The 22,153-nt window shown below is 42.6% G+C and overlaps 1 protein-coding gene across 6 annotated transcripts in view; it reads right to left on the bottom strand.

Moving 5' to 3' along the window:
- LOC106560744 (microtubule-associated protein 1A) overlaps positions 1 to 22,153 on the bottom strand; it is a 72,277-nt gene that overhangs the window by 30,776 nt on the left and 19,348 nt on the right. Inside the window, exon 1 of one of the 6 annotated variants that reach the window (XM_045688075.1) lies at positions 6,514 to 6,752. The exons of the other annotated variants lie outside the window; for them this stretch is intronic. The gene's annotated coding sequence lies outside the window, so the exon portion shown is untranslated. Of the gene's footprint in view, positions 1 to 6,513; positions 6,753 to 22,153 lie in introns of those variants that run through there. 6 annotated transcript variants of the gene reach the window in all.

Below are 22,153 nucleotides of genomic sequence, written 5' to 3'. Positions count from 1 at the left end.
GTTTTGACTTCTCTCTTAAAATCATTACAAATTAGGGAAGTGAATTGTATGATGCCGCAAGATGCAAACGATTAGAGGTTGGTAATGAATACTAATTGCGCCACCATTTTGTGCTTGTGTAACCACAACTAATCTACAGTCCACACAGCCAGTAACACATCTGAATATCTCTTCTGCATATTGCATGGCAAATGCTCTAAGTGTAGCCAACACACACACACACAATCATAAGGTGGGCGTCTCCTCTCCATACTTATGTCCAAGAGGTGTCAGGGTTCATGTAATGATTATAAAATGGCAGTTACAAATGAGTCAGATGCACAGTGACATGTCATCCATCACCATGACAAACCCAAGACAGGGTCACAGGGTTGAATAGACAACAACCAGGGGACACGAATTATGAAAAATACCTGTCAAGGTGACCTTCAGCACAATGGCAAGTGATACCATGATACCATTGCTTAAGGTGAGAAAACCCTGAGAGAGAAAGAAAGAGAAAGAACATTCTCTGTACTTTTCCATCTCACAATTCTTATTTCGGGAATCCAGCAAGCAAGGAGGTGGAAATTCCCATAAAATACCCTCTTCAAGTGAATGTTAAGCGCTATGTAACATTTTTGGACAAGCTCACACAATAAACAAACAAAGAAAATCAAGAATAGCTGCAATCCATATCATGAGAATGACACCAAGCCAGCATGGTGACAAATCTAATTATTTAGTTTCCTCGGGGAGAATTTTAGTATGGAACTCTACGTCAAAAAATGCAGAGATGTAGGCTACATGAAATTGATCTTCCCAAAAGGACCATCTTTGCTTGCACGATGGTCCTTTTTTGCTTGCACGATGGCCCAAGCACCTCAGTGCCTAAAGGTGTGTCAGGCAAATTGGATGCCTGGTACTCCAGGCCTGGTACTCCAGGCCTAGTCAGCAGATTTGGGATCAGGATTGGAGATGGAGCAGGACAACCATGGGGACCAGTGGGAATATAAGCCTTCAGTAGAGGATCAATGTTTACTGCTGTACTGCACCGTTCAAGGGAAACATCACATCAGCCCAATATGCCTGCTTTCAGCAATAATGCCTGTCTGTGCTGTGACTGCTGTCTGTTCGCTTGTTCGAATGCTTGTACAACCCTCTCTGTCTCTCTGATAATGAAGATAAAAACTATCTGTCATTTCTCTTTGCTCATTTGAGCTGTTCTTGACATAACATGGACTTGGTCTTTTACCAAATAGGGCTCTCTTTGTATACAAACCCTACCTTGTCACAACACAACTGATTGGCTCAAACGCATTAAGAAGGAAAGAAATTCCACAAATGAACTTTTAACACATCTGTTAATCGAAAATGCATTCCAGGTGACTACCTCATGAAGTTGGTTGAGAGAATGTCAAGATTGTGCAAAGCTGTCATCAAGGCAAAGGGTGGCTACTTTGATGAATCTGAAATCTAAAATATATTTTGATTTGTTTAACACTTTTTTTGGTTACTAAATGATTCCATATGTGTTATTTAATAGTTTTGATGTCTTCACTATTATTCTACAATGTAGAAAATAGTACAAATAAAGAAAACCCTTGAATGAATAGGTGTGTCCAAACTTTTGAATGTTACTGTGTGTGTATACAGTGTGTATACAGTGCCCCTGTGACAACAATTTTGGACCCCCTTGTGGCCCCCCTAAATGTGGAGTATGAAATAATTTTTACATAACTAATTTTTGCTATCGTTCTTTTTTTACATCCGTTATTAGACATTGGCAACGCGGAACATGGTCTTTTACTTGCTAATGCCTGCAATGCAGTGAAGAAAACGATATAACAACAATAACGTCTAATGTAACTGGCCCCTCTAACAGTACAACTGGCCCCAGCTTGGCCCCCCAGTTGAAATGGTCTAGATCCGCCACTGTTTGCATCTAAACTAGCAAATCTGTTTGTTTGGTTACCATGGCAATGAATGTAGCTATCTAGTAAACTTGCTAGCTACTTCAGTGGATGTTGAATACATTTCTCCTTGTATATGAACACATTTCTAGCGGCAATTGTGTTAAAATGTATAGCCATGATATAAAAGGGATAATCAACTCGGGGCTCTACGCGTTCTGGAAAATAATGCAACTCCGTGGAAGGTCAATTCTACTCCCCTAGCGCATCGTGGAACACACCTTCCACTTCCTTCATTATTTTCCATAGAACGCATAGCCCCTCATTGATTATCCCTTACATAGCCTACAATTTCTCACTCTGAACTTCTAACATGAGAGTGGGGCCGATGTGGCTTGCTGACAATGATTGCAAGAGCAGCTGCTCACCGAGATTGACAGCTCCAACGCAGTTCCACCTCCAAAACATTCACTATGCGGGTGTCTGCTATCGCTGGTTAACGCTTGATCTAGCGAGCGATCAAGTAAGAAAAATGGTCTAAGCTGATTTGAGAGCAACTCTCACTGCATTTACATTGTAGTCGTTCATTAGGACAGTAATCTACATAATATTGCAGTTGAGCAGTTCTTCATTGGTCTAATAGATTATTAACTCCTCCTTAATCAGATACTCTAATGAGGAAACGCAATGCAGAGGTCTGCCTGAGGACAAATCTTAGCCTGGGTAAATCAGACCGAGTGCTGTGTAAAACAATGGTGACACAGTATTCAGTCTGGTCAGACCAAGCTAGGCAATCAAGCTAGCTAGACTAAATCACAGCTTTATGTAAGGCAACACACATTGAGCCATCTTTCAATGATGGATTGTATTTTAGCCAAGGTATTCAAGCCTTATTATTATTTTTGTCTGTGTGTTTGCGCATGCATGATTGTTTCTTTGTTTGCGTGGCTTCCTTCATACGTGTGTGTTATCCTGTTGTTATTCATAGATTGCACTTCGCTTCAACAAATTAGTTGATCTAAATAAGGTCTCCGTGATTACATTAATTCGAACATATTTCCCCAGACGTGCACCTGTCAGCCAGGTCATGAACCAACACTCCTAATCCTGGTGTGAGAGTGGTTCTTTGTTTCAAACCCAATCCCAAATCCTGACAGATTATTAAGAAGGAAGCACCCTGTTGAGTCGCTAATGCACAGTCCAGACGCCAAATTTATGGCGAGACGAACTGAATAGAAATTAAAACACTGTTCTCAACAATGCAGCCTTCCTCGTTTTTTTGGGTCAAATTCAGGAATAACAGCGACCTCGTGTTAAAGAAACCAGAACTTTTATTGCACTAAATAGCGATATTAGGCCTACTGTGCAACATAGATGTTCTATTTTCTCCCGGGATTGCCAAACAATTTGTATGTTGATATAATGCCCATCGGTTATAAATGTTTCAACCTCTGTGTTGAGACGTCGGGTTTTTACCATAATTTCCTGGTTTTAAAGTGCACCAAAAATGACACTAACCATAAGCCTTAGCATTTCTGCAGACACAAACAGACCCTGGGTCTGTTCTAACGCGACCACCTGCAAATCTAAGGCCGTGATTGTTCTTCCTTTGTGGGAGTGGTAGCAAACCAACCTTTATTTGCATGCAATTAACATATATTAATATGTATTACCATTTCTCCAGACAGTGGAAGAACTGCTCCGGCGTAATGCATGAAACAGAGGCTAGTTCATCCGTACCACGCATAAAGAGCGGCAGAGGCTCCCAAACTATCATCAAAAGTCTGGCGAGGCACACTGCAGTGTTTCAGACAGCAGTCTATCCCAGCTCTTCCAAAGAGAAAGTGATGTAGTGGTGCTTGTGTAACCCATGTGAAATGGCTAGTTAGTTAGCGGTGGTGCGCGCCAATAGCGTTTCAATCGGGTGACGTCACTCGCTCTGAGACCTGAAGTAGTTGTTCCCCTTGCTCTGCAAGGGCTGTGGATTTTGTGGCGCGATGGGTAACGATGCTTTGTGGTTGTCAGTTGTTGATGTGTGCAGAGGGTCCCTGGTTCAAGCCCAGGTAGGGGTGAGGAGAGGGACGGAAGCAATACTGTTACACTTGAACTAGGGCTAAGACTCCATTGATTTGAAACAAGTCATTGTAGCAAATTATACACGCATAAAGACGACGGTAATCGCAACGTCCTTCAATTAGAAATGCATTTAAACTGGATGGAGTTTATCGTGCCTGTCTGCCAGTTTCATCCAGAATGGTTTGGCAGACCACTACTGTTTATGTCTATGGATGTGGAATGGACAGATTTTTATGGATATTGTTATTTAAATCCCTCAATTTCCTATAAACCTGGTAATACGAATTGAATTAATGGGACCATAAATAAAACGGAAACACACTCCATAATCTCTGTTGCCTACAGCTATGGCAAATGTCTCTATTTGCCTTCTAGGTTGCGTCATGTAATTGACAACCAAAGGGCTTGATTCAATCTGTATCGCAGAAGTTCAGCGCTATAGCGCAATTTAAATTTAAAGCAATGTTCCCACTTTCACGGAGACTGCATTCACGGTAAAAGCTGCATATGACATCTCAACTGGAAATGACCTTTAAATGTAAACCCTAACTACAGGATACAGATTGAATTGAGCCCAAAGCCTTCCCAAAGCACACCAGAACACGTGTCTTGTTTTTCCTACAGACCATTGTCCAGTCTACATATCTGCTTAAATTACCATAACCCTATCAGGAACCAAAGCATTTATCCTAGTAAAGTGTATGTAGGCTGTGTGGGTTGAACAGTGGGTAGCAATGACAGTGTGACTCAGCACAGTAGTCTCAGGCTAAACCTCAGGACAGCTCTCAGACTTAACATATGTTAGCCTTACCGAGCCTTGCTAAGCTAGCCAATAGCTCTACGGAGCTCAATGAAATGCTATAGGCTACGACTGATATAGCTAGCTCCTAGAGAGCACCCAAACAGGTTTATCTAATGCACATTAGCTTTGACTTTTGCCCACAAAAAACATTTAGCTGACTGTCAAGCTGGTGCACTTTCACCTGACTCTGGTGGGTGAGAAAGCTTCATTATCTTCAAGTTGTTCTTCGTTGGGATTCATAGCATTACCCCAAAATGTGTGCCTGCGAGCCTGATTTTTTTAAAATCCCAATGGTAGCCCCTTCACTTTACAGTCATACTAATGGCTAATTCATTAATTTACATACACTTTCATTATATTACAGAAGGAGAATTAATGCAGTATCCTATCAATTCGCGTTAGAGTAACATAATTTGAATCCCTCTTTCATCCCTGCTATTCCTCTGTTGATCAGTATTTCCATTCATCATCACTGGTCTTACAGGCAGGCAGCTACGCAAGCAGATACATGCACACGCACGCACGCACGCACACACACACACACACACACACACACACACACACACAGGCTGCGTCTGAGTCACACAGACCATTGCTGAGTCACTGGAGGCCTGGGACAGTCCCAATTCACCCAGCACAACACTAGTATCCATAGGTAACAACATTGCTACAGAATCTCAAACGAGAAAGGTAGTAATCACATCGTATTCAAAAGCAGAACAAATAATCTTCAGGACACATTTCTTTACAACATTCACAGTAACACAGAAAATATGCTGCCCTAGGCAGTAGCTGAACAAAGAAAATCAGTCCCAAATTTTCTGACATTGACAAATGAGAGTAATTCATCCAGTTTACGATTAATGATCTTAACACCTTTAGAAAATGCAAACATTCCTAAGTAACGTAAACTTTATTATAGTCTATTTTGGAGCCCAGAGGGACGTTTGTGCGTGCTTGTTTTGATTCTCAATATTTTCCTTGATGTACGGAGAGGCAAGCACACGTAACCTCGTTCTCCACAACGTATCCATATCACTCCCACTCGCGGTTAAATAAACATACATCATCCAATCGAGTGGAATGAATTACAGCTCAAGGCGCCCAGTGGTAACAAACCAGCATTCTATTGCGCCGATTTAATTGCATTCCTATCTCAATATATTTTTTAACCTGATACAGTTCAATATTAAAACGAATTATGCCACATGCGTGTGTCTAATCTTCACTTCATAGCCCATTAATCCAGTTACTTTGGATAAGGCAAAGAGTGGTTAAACTCCGTCACCTGAGCGTTCTGTATCGCTCTCCCATATGTCAAGGTAGGTTTAAACGAGTGTCTGATTATTTAATGACTTAGTACTGTCTGGCATTTTTTCAACAAATTACTGTCACGGTAAATATGCTATTCAAATAACATGAATTAAATGTGAATTTAAAAAAAGTCAACCTGTAAATGGGAATACGGTGGATAAATCAGATGCGTCTAACAATGGGCTCATGATGTTTCTGATGAAACACATTGAAATGTAATGCAGTCATCTGAGGATAAGGGGAGAGGAGCCAGTCACCCTACGTCACAAGTCTATCGGTTCACATCTAGTCTACCGTTGATCAATTCCATGCAAACATAAGCAAAACAGACTCAATTTTAGGAACGGCTGAACATATAGCCTAATCATTCGGCATATTTTATGTAAAACCGATTTGCCAGGATAACTTGTCATAGACAGATTTACATACCGTTACCGATGCCGAGCCACTTAAGCGTAGAGTCGTGTGTCTAGAAACCGGAGAGGAGCATTGGTGGTGTGCGCGTCAGGCGCGCGGGCGGGGTGAGAAGGAGGAGGATGAGGGAGGGAGGGAGGGAGGAATTGGAGAGAAGATTGGCAGATGTTGATACGAATGCAGGCCTGTGGCAAAGCGGAACGGGATGCGGCAACATCGTCTGCAGCCACTAGCCGCCTATGGTTCAGCTACGACTTTTTGGGCTAGTGAGGGGCGCTATGCGACTCACATATTGCACCAGCTTTAACTCATCCACTGCTAAGACTAAGCACAAAACATTCTGGTGAGTAAGACAGGGGCGGACTGGGACAACAATTCGGCCCTGTGCGCACCACCAACTCATCCCAAAAACGAAAATCCTACAATATATATAATGTGCAATTCAGAAAGTATTCACACCACTTGACTTTTTCCACATTTTGTTGTTACAGCCTGAATGTAACATTTATTACATGTAGATTCTGTGTCGCTGACCTACACACAATAGCCCATAATGTCAAATATGGAATTACATCTTTACAAATTAATAAAAAATGAAAAGCTGAAATGTCTTGCGTCAATAAGTATTCAACCCCTTTGTTATGGCAAGCCTAAATAAGTTCAGGAGTAAAAATGTGCTTAACAAGTCACATAATAAGTTGCATGGACTCACTTTGTGTGCAATAATAGTGTTTAAAATGATTTTTGAATGACTACCTCAACTCTGTACCCCGCACATACAATTATATGTAAGGTCCCTCAGTCGAGCAATGAATTTCAAACCCAGATTTAACCACAAAGACCAGGGAGGTTTTCCAATGGGTGAAAAAATAATAAGTCAGACACTGAATATCACTTTGAGCATGGTGAAGTTATTACACTTTGGATGGTGTATCAATACACCAACATTTCAAAGTTCTTTAAATGTTCCAGATTGACTGGCCTTCATGGCTTAAAGTAATGATGGACGGTCGTTTCTCTTTGCTTATTTGAGCTGTTCTTGCCATAATATGGACTTGGTCGTTTACCAAATAGGGCTGTCTTCTGTATACCACCACTACACAACTGATTAACAAATTAACTTTTAACAAGGCACACCTATTAATTGAAATGCATTCCAGGTGACTACCTCATGAAGTTGGTTGAGAGAATGCCAAGAGTGTGCAAAACTGTCATCAAGGCAAAGGGTGGCTACTTTGAAGAATTGAAAATATTAAATATATTTTGATTTGTTTAACACTTTTTTGGTTACTACATGATTCCATATGTGTTATTTCAGAGTTTTGATGTCTTCACTATTCTTCTACAATGTAGAAAATAGTAAAAATAAAGAAAAACCCTGGAATGAGTAGGTGTGTGCAAACTGTGTATATACAGTACATTCGTAAAATATCCCGACCCCTTGACTTTTTCCACATTTTGTTACGTTAGTCCAAAACAAACAAAAACTTCACACAATTCTGTCATATACGCAAACATTTTAGACTGGGAAGCATGCAACAGGCTTAAGATAAGTGTTTAACATGTCATTAACCACATCAATATGATTTTGCAATTTGATGCCCATATGCAATGTAGATGACGTTGCATTAAATCATTAATTTGTGCAGCATGACTGATTTACAGACGATCTGGAGCTTAGCCAAAGATTGCCAGCTACAGAGTTAGACGTGGCACCAGTGTAATTCTGAGGGTCATCCAAAACTCATTGTCATTAGCATCTCTTTTGTAAATGTATTATGGTGAAGTTTCCCCTAGGTACAGCTCTAGGATCATCTTCCCCTTCCCCAATCCTAACCTAACCATTATTGGAGGGAATGCAAAACTGGCCCAAGATCAGTGTCTCTGGGCAACTTAACACCTACATCTCACAAGGTATGCTACATTTCACTGCTCAGCAGTGCTCTTTTTAGACCTCACCTAACACACACCTCCAAAGTAAACATTCCTGCCATGCAGTGGCGGTTCTAGACCATTTCAACTGGGGGGGGGGGAAGCTGGGGCCAGTTGTACTGTTAGAGGGGCCAGTTACATTAGACGTTATTGTTGTCATATCGTTTTCTTCACTGCATTGCAGGCATTAGCAGGCAAAATAACATGTTTCGCGTTGCCACTGTCTAGTAACGGATGTAAAAAAAGAACGATAGCAAAAATTAGTTATGTAAAAATGATTTCATACTCCACATTTAGGGGGGCCACAAGGGGGTCCAAAATTGTTGTCACAGGGGCACTGCCCCCCCCCCCAGAACCGCTAGTGCTGCCATGGACTGTGTTCTGTTACAGTATGTGTCCAGGGCTGATACGCCCCCCCATCAACACAGGGTTGGGTTCTGTTTGGCCCACCAGGGTACCATTGATGTGTGTGGTGTGGGAATGGTCTGAGAGATCAATGGGATGATGAGATGGTTGTCGTCGCTCTGACCTAAGCTTTATCTCTCTCTCTCTCTCGCTATCTATCCTCCCTCTCACCTTTCCTTCTCCCCTTTTTCTATGTATTTTTCCATTTTCTTTCTCCATCTTTCTCTCTCTCTCCATCTCTCTCTCTCTCTCTCTGAGCCAGACTACAGTGATATCAGGCCCTGGTATCACTATGAATGTTTTGAATAATTGAACATCTGCTTCAATAATGCATGATGTGTGCACACACACGCACACACAAATACATACACACACACCATTTTGGAGAGATGGCGCTCTTACGCCAGGGTCTGTGCTATCCGGGATCCTTGGGATGTACATACCCCATTGAAGTTGAAATTAAAATTGGTTAAGGTTAGGGTAAGAGTTAAGGTTAGGGTAAGGGTAGGGGTTAGGGTAGGGACGTCCCAAGGATAGCACAGACCCTCACACCAGGTGCCCCTGAAGCCACTTTTTACTCTTAGCATTTTGATTCTCTATTTGTAATCATGGGGTTTTTTCCCCCCATTCATTGTATACATTCGTGAGGTTCCACAACTGTATGAAGTCTACATGAAACATAAAATGAATCTGCTTTTGGGTCTTGTAGATTTTCATGTTGTACGGAATTAACACAAAAGAGAAAGATTTAAAAAGAGTAGAACATATTTAAACAACTGATACAGTATGCTCCGTAATTGCCCATTAGCACTGCACCAAAGATCATTCCTGGGTTTCTAAGATATCTACTCACCCTCTCCTGCTGGCTCAAGACATTGTAAAATCACAAGGATCCATACCCCGCAGTGCCCAAGCGCTGTCTGAGTCTTTCATCTGAAATGCTAAATATCTGTCACCAAAGAATACTCTTACCTTGCAAAACCTCACCATTCTCAATATTCTTTCTACAGTTCCTCACAACAGATAAAACACTCCACCTATTTCTGTGGGTGGGTACAGGGAGGAATATTGTACCTCTGAGACTACTTGAACTGTCGAGAGTTCAACATGAAAAATGGACCCTGGCAAAAACGTTTATCCATGTATTGCTCTTTCTGAAACATTTTCAGTGAAACCTCAGCGAAAGAAAATTAAACCTACAGAATGAGACCCCAGCAACATTTCTGAAATATGACTCGACATTACACGTTGACTATTTTATTACACCACTCTTCCCATAAGGAGAGTTAGCGTGCACTAATATGCCTGGTAAATGGGATTAACGGACAGTCAGTCCACCATGATGACACTGCATTTTACTGCTATTGGATTAGCATAGCAGCAGCAGATTGGATGTACTGTAGCTAGTGACTATGGGCCATTGAGTACTTCTGTGCGGTAGCATATGCCTATTTCCCAAATAGCACCCTATTTTCTGTATAGTGGGTGGCACCCTATTACCTTCATAGTGTAGCACTATGAAGGGAATATGGTGCCATTTTGAGCACAGACTATAATTTATCGGCATAAGCATAATTCTCATAGTTAATGTCAGCCCATTGTTAGCCTTTTACAATGTTCACTGGATTCTCCCTGCAGTGTGCACTCCTGTGTATCTCATTTTGACTTCCCTTTCTCAATCTGTAGCCCTGTAAACTCTGTCTCACCTCCTGCTTAGCTCTCAGGCACTGTAGTAGAGCAAAAACGCTTCCTAGAGAGCACAAGTCAACCCAATGTGCAGGGAGGTGGAAAAAGAGAAGTCAAGTGCAAGGCCATGTTCTGTTGGTTTAGAGACTACTGACATGTAATGGAAGCTGACAGCTCTTCACCCTCCATTAAAATAATAGCTATTTTTATGGACTCGTTTGCAGTGCGTGTGTGCCTGTGTGTGTGTCTCGACCCTGCCCTGTGCAACTGGGTCCTGGACTTCCTGACGTGCCGCCCCCTGATGGTGAGGGTAGGAAACAACATCTCCACCCCGCTGATCCTCAACACTGGGGCCCCACAAGGGTACGTTCTTAGCCCTCTCCTGTACTCCCTGTTCGCCCATGACGGCGTGGCCATGCACGCCTCCAACTCAATCATCAAGTTTGCAGACGACACTACAGTGGTAGGCTTGATTACCAACAACGACAAGATTACATTTACATTTTAGTCTTTTAGCAGACGCTCTTATCCAGAGCGACTTACAGTAGTGAATACATACATTTCATTTTCATTTCATGCATTTTTTTTTTTTGTACTGGCCCCCCGTGGGAATCGAACCCACAACCCTGGCGTTGCACACACCATGCTCTACCAACTGAGCCACAGGGAGGATGGCCTACAGGGAGGAGGTGAGGGCCCTCGGAGTGTTGTGTCAGGAAAATAACCTCACACTCAAAGTCAACAAAACAAAGGAGATGATTGTGGACTTCAGGAAACAGCAGAGGGAGCACCCCCCTATCCACATCGACGGGACAGTAGTGGAGAAGGTGGAAAGTTTTAAGTTCCTCGGCGTACACATCACGGACAAACTGAAATGGTCCACCCACACAGACAGTATGGTGAAGAAGGCGCAACAGCGCCTCTTCAACCTCAGGAGGCTGATGAAATTTGGCTTGTCACCGAAAACACTCACAAACTTTAACAGATGCACAATCGAGAGCATTCTGTCGGTGCTGTATCACCGCCTGGTACGGCAACTGCTCCGCCCACAACCGTAAGGCTCTCCAGAGGGTAGGGAGGTCTGCAAAACACATCATCGTGGGCAAACTACCTGCCCTCCAGGACACCTACACCACCCGATGTCACAGGAAGGCCAAAAAGATCATCAAGGACAACAACCACCCGAGCCACTGCCTGTTCACCCCGCTATTATCCAGAAGGCGAGGTCAGTACAGGTGCATCAAAGCTGGGACCGAGACTGAAAAACAGCTTCTATCTCAAGGGCATCAGACTGTTAACCTGTTTGGGCTAGGGGGCAGTATTGAGAATTTTGGAAAAAATATGTGCCCATTTTTAACTGCCTCCTACACCAACTCAGAAGCTAGAATATGCATATTATTGTTCAGGTTTGGATAGAAAACACCCTGAAGTTTCTAAAACTGTTTGAATGGTGTCTGTGAGTATAACAGAACTCCTATGGCAGGCAAAAACCTGACAAGGTTTCATGCAGGAAGTGGCCTGTCTGACAAGGAGTCGTGCGTCTTGCATCTGTTTATTGAAAAGTAAGGATCTTAGCTGTAACGTGACAATTCCCAGGGCTCCAATAGGCTCTCAGGACGCGGGAAAATCATGAAGGTTGACGAGGCAGCCTCAGGCTGAAACAGATTATCATCTTATTCAAGTGTCCCATTAGGTGACAATGGAGTGAGGCGCGTGCGCGATTAGCCCCCGTGGAGTATTTTAATTCGGCTGTTTAGTTTATTGCAGATTCCCGGTCGGAATATTATCGCTTTTCTACGAGATAAATGGCATAAAAATTGGTTTTAAACGGCGGTTGACATGCTTCGATGTACGGTAATGGAATATTTAGACATTTTTTGTCACGCCATGCGCTATGCTCGTGACCGTGGATTACCATTCTGATAGTGTCTAGAACTCACGAACAAAACGTCGCTGTTTGTATATAATGATGGATTATTTGGGACCAAACCTACATTTGTTATTGAAGAAGAAGTCCTGGGACTGCATTCTGACGAAGAACAAGAAAGGTAAGAACATTTGTCTTATAGGAAATGTGATTTTGGTGAAGGCTGAACTGCGTGGGTGTCTAAATAACTAGCCCTGTGATGCCGGGCTATGTACTTAGAATATTGCAAAATGTGCTTCATCCGAAAAGCTATTTTAAAATCGGACATATCGAGTGCATAGAGGAGTAATGTATCTATAATTCTTAAAATAATTGTTATGCTTTTTGTGAACGTTTATCGTGAGTAATTTAGCAAACTGTTAGTAAATTCCCCGGAAGTTTGCGGGGGTATGCTAGTTCTGAACGTCACATGCTAATGTAAAAAGCTGGTTTTTGATATAAATATGAACTTGATTGAACAAAACATGCATGTATTGTATAACATAATGTCCTAGGGTTGTCATCTGATGAAGATCATCAAAGGTGAGTGCTGCATTTAGCTGTCTTCTGGGTTTTGGTGACATTATATGCTGGCTTGAAAAATGGGTGTCTGATTATTTCTGGCTTGGTACTCTGCTGACATAATCTAATGTTTTGCTTTCGTTGTAAAGCCTTTTTGAAATCGGACAGTGTGGTTAGATTAACGAGAGTCTTGTCTTTAAATAGCTGTAAAATAGTCATATGTTTGAGAAATTGAAGTAATAGGATTTTTAAGGTTTTGAAAATCGCGCCACAGGCTGCAAGTGGCTGTTACGTAGGTGGGACGAATTCGTCCCGCCTAGCCCAGAGAGACAGCCATCACTAACATTGAGTGGCTGCTATCAACATACTGACTCAAATCTCTAGCCACTTTAATAATAAAAAATTGGATGTAATAAATGTATCACCAATCACTTTAAACAATGCCACTTTATATAATGTTTACATACCCTACATTACTCATCTCATATGTATATACTGTACTCTATACCATCTACTGCATCTTGCCTATGCCGCACGGCATTCGCTCATCCATATATTTATATGTACATATTGTTATTCATTCCTTTACACTTGTGTGTATAAGGTAGTTGTTGTGAAATTGTTAGATTACTTGTTAGATATTACTGCACGGTCGGAACTAGAAGCACAAGCATTTCGCTACACTCGCATTAACATCTGCTAACCATGTGTATGTGACCAATAACATTTGATTTGATTTGTGTGTGTGTGTGTGTGTGTGTGTGTGTGTGTGTGTGTGACAGGAAAAAGTGGGTACCACACGTAAGTATAAGGGGTGTTCACAATCACATGTGTAACAAGGTTAACTCCGACTATTAAAACACTACTATTCCTCCAAAGAAGCAACCCACAGCTCAACCTGGGCTACTACTCTGGGAGACTCAGAGTGCAGGGTGACCCAGTCAGAACCCCCGGGGCTAGCAGGTGAATTAATGGCAGTGACAAGAAGCAGAAGCCAGTTTCAGGGACCTAAATGAGGTCAGAGAACTGGGCTGCACAGAATCGCAGGGCACTAATAGAACCAGGAAGTGTCGGTTATAGAACAAGGAAGTGTCTCAGGACCTCTTGATTACTCTATCACACAGTGCTATAAAGCAGTTCTCTACCACTATGGTCTGACTTGAAGATTTATAAAAACAAAAGGGTATAAACAGGAAGAACAGCCTGGATGCTTGTTAAACATGTTGAATAAGTAACTATATAGTATTTATATAGTATTTACACTGTACTGTACCCCCCCCACCCCCGTATGTGTTCATGATGTCTCTAAGACATAACATTTACCATAGTCAGTCATAAACATGAGTGTTTGTAATAAAGTATCAACTTTGATCAATTAATGTGATTAAGGCTTGATTACTTGTTGTTGCTGTTAGGTCATTAATACAATACATTTGGAAAGTATTCCGACTCCTTCACTTTTATCACATTTTGTTGAACGGAGCAAAGTACAAAGAGATTCTGGATGAAAACGTGCTCCAGAGCGCTGAGGACTTCAGACTGGGGCGAAAGTTCACTTTCCAACAGGACAATGACCCTAAGCACACAGCCAAGAAAACGCAGGAGTGGCTTCGGGACAAGTCTCTGAATGACCTTGAGTGACCTAGCCAGAGCCCGGACTTGAACCCGATCTAACATCTCTGGAGAGACTTGAAAATAGCTGTGCAGGGACGCTCCTCATACAACCTGACAGAGCTTGAGAGGATCTGCAGAGAAGAATGGGAGAAACTCCCCAAATACAGGTGTGCCACACTTGTAGTGTCATACCCAAGAAGAGGCTGTAATCGCAGCCAAAGATTATACAACAAAGTACTGAGTAAAGGGTCTGAATACTTATGTAAATTTGATATTTCAGTTGTTGTTTTTTTTTTACAAATTTGCTAAAAAATCTAAAAACATGTTTTTGGTTTGTCCTTATGGGGTATAATGTGTAGATTGATGAGATATACACTGCTCAAAAAAATAAAGGGAACACTTAAACAACACATCCTAGATCTGAATGAAATAAATAATCTTATTAAATACTTTTTTCTTTACATAGTTGAATGTGCTGACAACAAAATTACACAAAAATAATCAATGGAAATCCAATTTATCAACCCATGGAGGTCTGGATTTGGAGTCATACTCAAAATTAAAGTGGAAAACCACACTACAGGCTGATCCAACTTTGATGTAATGTCCTTAAAACAAGTCAAAATGAGGCTCAGTAGTGTGTGTGGCCTCCACGTGCCTGTATGACCTCCCTACAACGCCTGGGCATGCTCCTGATGAGGTGGCGGATGGTCTCCTGAGAGATCTTCTCCCAGACCTGGACTAAAGCATCCGCCAACTCCTGGACAGTCTGTGGTGCAATGTGGCGTTGGTGGATGGAGCGAGACATGATGTCCCAGATGTGCTCAATTGGATTCAGGTCTGGGGAACGGGCGGGCCAGTCCATAGCATCAATGCCTTCCTCTTGCAGGAACTGCTGACACACTCCAGCCACATGAGGTCTAGCATTGTCTTGCATTAGGAGGAACCCAGGGCCAACCGCACCAGCATATGGTCTCACAAGGGGTCTGAGGATCTCATCTCGGTACCTAATGGCAGTCAGGCTACCTCTGGCGAGCACATGGCGGGCTGTGCGGCCCCCCAAAGAAATGCCAGCCCACACCATGACTGACCCACCGCCAAACCGGTCATGCTGGAGGATGTTGCAGACAGCAGAACGTTCTCCACGGCGTCTCCAGACTCTGTCACGTCTGTCACGTGCTCAGTGTGAACCTGCTTTCATCTGTGAAGAGCACAGGGCGCCAGTGGCAAATTTGCCAATCTTGGTGTTCTCTGGCAAATGCCAAACGTCCTGCACGGTGTTGGGCTGTAAGCACAACCCCCACCTGTGGATGTCGGGCCCTCATACCACCCTCATGGAGTCTGTTTCTGACCGTTTGAGCAGACACATGCACATTTGTGGCCTGCTGGAGGTCATTTGAGCAGGGCTCTGGCAGTGCTCCTCCTGCTCCTCCTTGTACAAAGGCGGAGGTAGCGGTCCTGCTGCTGGGTTGTTGCCCTCCTATGGCCTCCTCCATGTCTCCTGATGTACTGGCCTGTCTCCTGGTAGCGCCTCCATGCTCTGGACACTACGCTGACAGACACAGCAAACCTTCTTGCCACAGCTCGCATTGATGTGCCATCCTGGATGAGCTGCACTACCTGAGCCACTTGTGTGGGTTGTAGACTCCGTCTCATGCTACCACTAGAGTGAAAGCACCGCCAGCATTCAAAAGTGACCAAAACATCAGCCAGGAAGCATAGAAACTGAGAAGTGGTCTGTGGTCCCCACCTGCAGAACCACTCCTTTATTGGGGGTGTCTTGCTTATTGCCTATAATTTCCACCTGTTGTCTATTCCATTTGCACAACAGCATGTGAAATTTATTGTCAATCAGTGTTGCTTCCTAAGTGAACAGTTTGATTTCACAGAAGTGTGATTGACTTGGAGTTACATTGTGTTGTTTAAGTGTTCCCTTTATTTTTTTGAGCAGTGTGTGTGTATATATATATATATATATATATACACTGCTCAAAATATATATATATATATATATGTTGTTTTTTTAATCCATTTTAGAATAAGGCTGTAACGTAAATACATTTGGAAAACGTCAAGGGGTCTGAATACTTTCCAGAAACAGTGGCCAGATAGCTAGCTTGGTAAAGTATGTATTGTTGTGTGCATGGTGCTTCATGTACCACCCCATTCGTTTCTTATGATGTGTGTGTGACTGCCTGGCTTCGTTAGAAAGTTCACATTAACTAGCTAACTAATAAGCTAGTGCACATCAAACCTAAGAAAAAAAATCCTTCTTGAAGCACAAAACTCCCTAGCTAGACGTAAAAGGTGTAAAGGCTTGAAAAAAAAGATTTATTATGCAGCTTTATTGTTTAGTTAGAACAATTCTGATGAAAAGGGTGGATTAGACCGGAAAAAGAGCCCTTTTTTATATTTTTCTTGTCACTCCAGTTGGCTCCCCCACGTGGAGGTTCGTGCTCTCTGATTGGTGCAAAGTCAAGTTGTCAGCCACTGCCGAGCATTCTACAAGTAGAAATGCAGGATCGTCGGTACCAGGTCGGTACGCAGCAGGTTCTAGCAAGAGAAGGAACAGCCTCCTGCTGTGATAAGTACCTATTGGCAGTTTATCAGCAGTCAGATTCTCAGTGTGTTTAATGCTTTACTGTCAACAGGCTATATAGCCTATTATTGAACATGCAACTGTCGTAATGAAGCGGCTAATAAAACGTTATTTTTAAACATTTGCCAAAATGACATTTGTATGAAAACACTGCTCTAAACAGCGCACCTAATGCGATCGGTTTCATACAGATGTAGGATTTTAATTTGATCACTCTTTTGTTGCGGAGAATGTTTCTGCACCACCGCAGTGAGGCTCCCGTGTTCCATCCTGGTGATCACGTCTGGCCCTTCAAGGTCGTCCGGAGAGTCAATGAGAACTTATCGTCTACAACTCCCCTCCAATTACCGGATCTCAGCATCCTTTCATGTCTCCCTCCTCAGGCCGGTTGTTCCTGTTCCCCTGGTGGATGCCATCCCCCGCGACACCCCTCCGCCACCCCTTGACATTGAGGGAACCCCGCCTATGCCGTTAAGTGCCTCCTGGATTCCCGACGTCATGGGGGTCGGCTCCATCCTGGACCCAAACATCATCCGGATTTCCATCTCCGCCATCCGGACCGGCCCGCTCCTCACCCTCGGGGCCATCCTCCTGGCCGGCGTCATCCTGCGGCTGGAGCAGCGCGTCAGGGGGGGTGTACTGTCACGCCTACTCCCGCTCCCTCTCTCCAGCGCTTGACATCGCCGGTCTACTAACCACCGGGCCGGGCAACAACCATTACGCACACCTGTTCCCCATCATTACGCACACCTGTTCCCCATCATTACGCACACCTGTTCCCTATCATTATGCACACCTGGTCATCATTATTGCCTTGATTACTCCCTGTTTATTTAGCCCTCAGTAGAAAGCAGTCACTAGGTAGTATTGTTTTCTCTCACGTTCTGTACGCTTCTCATGTTCTGTTCATCTGCATGATTTCATTGTTAAACTCACCTTCTGCACCTGCTTCCTGACTCACGCCGTATTACGTTGCACTTCTGTCGCTTTCAAAACAACTGGAAACTAGGAAATCTCAGACTTTAGTGAGTTCAAGACAACTGGGAATTCGGGGAAAAAATTTGCTCCGACTGGAAAAATGCGTTTTGAATGGTCATCCAGCATGGAATTCCAAGTCGGGAACTTAGGCCTCTTTCTAGAGCTCCAATCTGAAGATCACTGACATGATTCTACCTTGTGTTTATTTTTCAAATTCCCAGTTGTCTTGAAAGCACCATAAATCCAGAGAACGCCAGACTTTGATGACAAAATTTGCACACGAGGACCGCCGCACCACCTTCCTGTTCAAGTGAGCACAACAAGGTGAGTCCAAAAATGTATTGTATGCTGCTGCATAAATAATGTAATATGCCAGGGAAATAAGAAAGTAATACTAAGTGTATGTTGTGTAGTAAGCTGGTAGTAGCCCATGTGCCTCACCCTAATAATTTGGTCCCTTTCCACCTCATAACTTAGCCTACTGTTCTGACTTGGTGGTGCACATGTAACCTATAGCCTGTTTTAGAGAAACGTCATTGAATATTGTAAGACCTTTCATTGTCTGCTTATATGCCCCCTTTATTTATCCTACAGTTCTGACTTGGTGTACAGGGAGAATACTGTAAGAATTGCCCATGTTCTGAATTATGTCGCTGTACATTTCAAAAGTGCTGATTAAATAGTTATACTGAGTATGTCCAGCTCGCACATTGTCTTAATCAAAATTACGGATTGCCTCATCTGCTCATCATTCCCTTATGCCATAGTTTGTACATCTCAATTCTCAGTAGAAACCACGTTTTGTTTAAGCAAGTCAACCATATCAGCATTTTTTTTTTTAAAGGCAGTAAATGAGGCTGAATGAACTGTTTCGCTGCCAGACAAGGCTCCGCTGATAGCCAGGTGTAGCAGTGGTAATGATTCACTCCATGGTGTTGAAAAGAAAGCTCCGCAGTTGGGACAGTTTTATGTAGGCCCTAACAGTTTGTGGGCACCATTTGTCACCGTTATGGTGTAATTCATGTGTTGTGTGGTGGCTTTGCTGGCATGCATACATTTTTGGGGGGAGTTTGCCCCACCAAGGTTTACATTCTAAAATTGTCACTGGTGGTGGGTGACGCGCTGATAGGCTTCCTACCATTGGCTATAGCCTATGCACTCAAATGGAAGGCTATCAAAACTGTTAACATGCAATTGCATTATTTGTTGCGGCTGTCCATAGATACAGAACAAAGAAACCCTAGATTTGTGTTGGGAATATATCTTGTGGAATAATTAAATAGTATGAATAAATTCATGAAAATAATGTTTTTTAATAAAAATATGTTAATCATTATTTGAATATGTTAACCCGTTGTATAAAAATGATAATGCCCTCGAAGCTGGTGTTTGGAGGATGTATTGGCACGGTTTGCCGGCCCTATTGCTTCCTTGAAAATTGGACTTGGACAAATCTTTTAATCAGAAGAATTGTCATGATTAGGCCCAATCAAAATCCATCCATGTCTATCAATCCATCCAATCCATCCATGTCTATCAATCATCTTCCAACAATGTGTGTTGGAAGATGTGCTGTAAAGATTTACATTGGAAGGTGCAAGGTAGAAACTCTTGACAGTAATGAAAATTGGTGACAGAGGTAAAGTAACTGTAATCAGGCTAACCATTAGCTGTATGGAATCCATAGTAATATCGGCAAGAGTATCAATATTAGAACAACAGTACTAGTGGACTCAAAATAGCGTAAACATTCTTTGCATTGTATTAAAAACCATTATTTTCATGACTTTATTCATACTATTTCATTCTTCCACAAGATATAGTCCCGACACAAATCAAGGGTTGCTTTGTTCTTGTAACGTCTGCTTCCAACTCACACTCTCAAAACGTAGATCCCCCTGAACGCAGCTCACTTTCCAGCTCACGCTCTCAAACACATACATCCCCTGAACGCAGCTCACTCTCCAGATCCCAATCACCTGAATTCTGATCACACACCTGTATGTCATTATCACACAGTATTTAGTTCAGTTCTTTGCACCCCATCATTGTGAGGTATTGTTTGTTTTGTGACACACTTCTAGTCGGAGCGCTGGGTTTCCCGTAATGTAACCCTCCTGTGTATGATAGTTTTTGCCTGCCTCACTAACGGCTCCTATTCCCTGCCTGTACTTTAGCCTATCAGATTTCCTGTTATCTACCTAATGCCTGATCTCCTGGACTACGTTACTAGCCTTTTCCCTGCCTGTACTGTTACCTTGTTGGACCCCCTGTGTATGAACTTCTGCCTGCCCCTGGACCCAGCTACCTGCCTCCTCCTGTGTATGACCTTCTGCCTGCCCCTGGACCCAGCTACCTTCCTCCTCCTGTGGTCCTTTACAATAAACACCTGCTGCGCCCTGCGCTTGAAACCAGCTCTCTGTCTCCCATCGTGTTCATTACAGTTCTGTATCTATGGACGCGACCCAGTCGTTCAAACTAAATGTTTTATTGCCATACTGGCTGGCATAGAAAATGTGCTCACTCGTCAGGACAATGTTGTTCAGAGGAGCTAGCCAACAACACAGCCAACACATTAACTTCAAATTGAAGCTGGAAAGACTCCAAACTAGCTGCACTTTGTTTTGTTTCAATTGGCGTTTCTTTGTATATCTGTAAAAATGATGCCAGCTGATTCATGATTTCTATTGGCTGAGAAACGCTGTCTGACTCCCAACACGTTCATTACTATGGGACAGATGGAGATCGAATTTGAATATTGAAACAATGTTGCAAATGTTGGAGACAGACAGCAAGGTTTATACAAATATCCGCTGTTGAAAACTAAACTAAAAGAAATATAAGATAATATCTAGATGCTTTTTATAGTAGATATCAAGTTTATAAAGTGCCTGGCTGGGCTGATGAGACAGTGGATTGCACAGTCAGATGGAACAGAGTAAATGGGTATTTTAATGTCTATAGATTTAGCCGGTGGTAAGTTGTGGCATAGACACCGACTGAAATGCGGTTTTAACCAATCAGCATTCAGGATTAGACCCACCCGTTGTATAAAGGCTTATATCTGTGCACTGCTATGCTATGCATTTTGCAATCAGTAGCTTTTGCAGTAAAATTGTCACTTGATCTCAATTGTGAAGTTGAAAAGGTTAAATAAACATACAGTACCAGTCAAGTTTGGACACCTACTAATTCAAGGGTTTTAATTTATTTTTACTATTTTCTACATTGTAGAATAATAGTGAAGACATTAAAACTATGAAATAACACATGGAATCATGTAGTAAGCTAAAAAGTCTTCAAAGTAGTTACCTCAATGACAACTTTGCACACTTGGCATTCTCTCAACCAGCTTCATGATAAATGCTTTTCCAACAGTCTTGAAGGAGTTCCCACATATGTTGAGCAGTTGTTGGCTGCTTTTCTTTCACTCTGTGGTCCAACTCATCCCAAATGATCTCAATTGGGTTGAGGTCAGATGATTGTGGAGGCCAGGTCATCTGATGCAGCACTCCATCACTCTCCCTGGTCAAATAACCCTTACACAACCTGGAGGTGTGTTTTGGGCCATTGTCCTGTTGAAAAACAAATGAGTCCCACTAACCACAAACCAGATGGAATGGCGTATTGCTGCAGAATGCTGTGGTAGCCATGCTGGTTAAGTGGTGACAGACAGTGTCACCAGCAAAGCACCATCACACCTCCTCCATGCTTCACGGTTGGAACCACACATGCGGAGATCATTCGTTCACCTCTGTCTCACAAAGACACAGCAGTTGGAACCAAAAATCTGTCATTTGGATTCATCAGACCATTGCTCATGTTTCTTGACCAAAGCAAGTCTCTTATTATTATTGGTGTCCTTTAGCAGTGGTTTCTTTGCAGCAATTCGACCATGAAGGCCTGATTCACACAGTCTCATCTGAACAGTTGATGTTGAGATGTGTCTGTTACTTGAACTCTGTGAAGCATTTATTTGGGCTGCGATCTGAGGTGCACTTAACTCTAATGAA

Source organism: Salmo salar, chromosome ssa10 (assembly GCF_905237065.1).
Source record: "Salmo salar chromosome ssa10, Ssal_v3.1, whole genome shotgun sequence".
Taxonomy (NCBI): Eukaryota; Metazoa; Chordata; class Actinopteri; order Salmoniformes; family Salmonidae; genus Salmo; species Salmo salar.
Note: the sequence above shows the minus strand (reverse complement) of the source record. Positions and strands in the feature narration are given on the sequence as shown.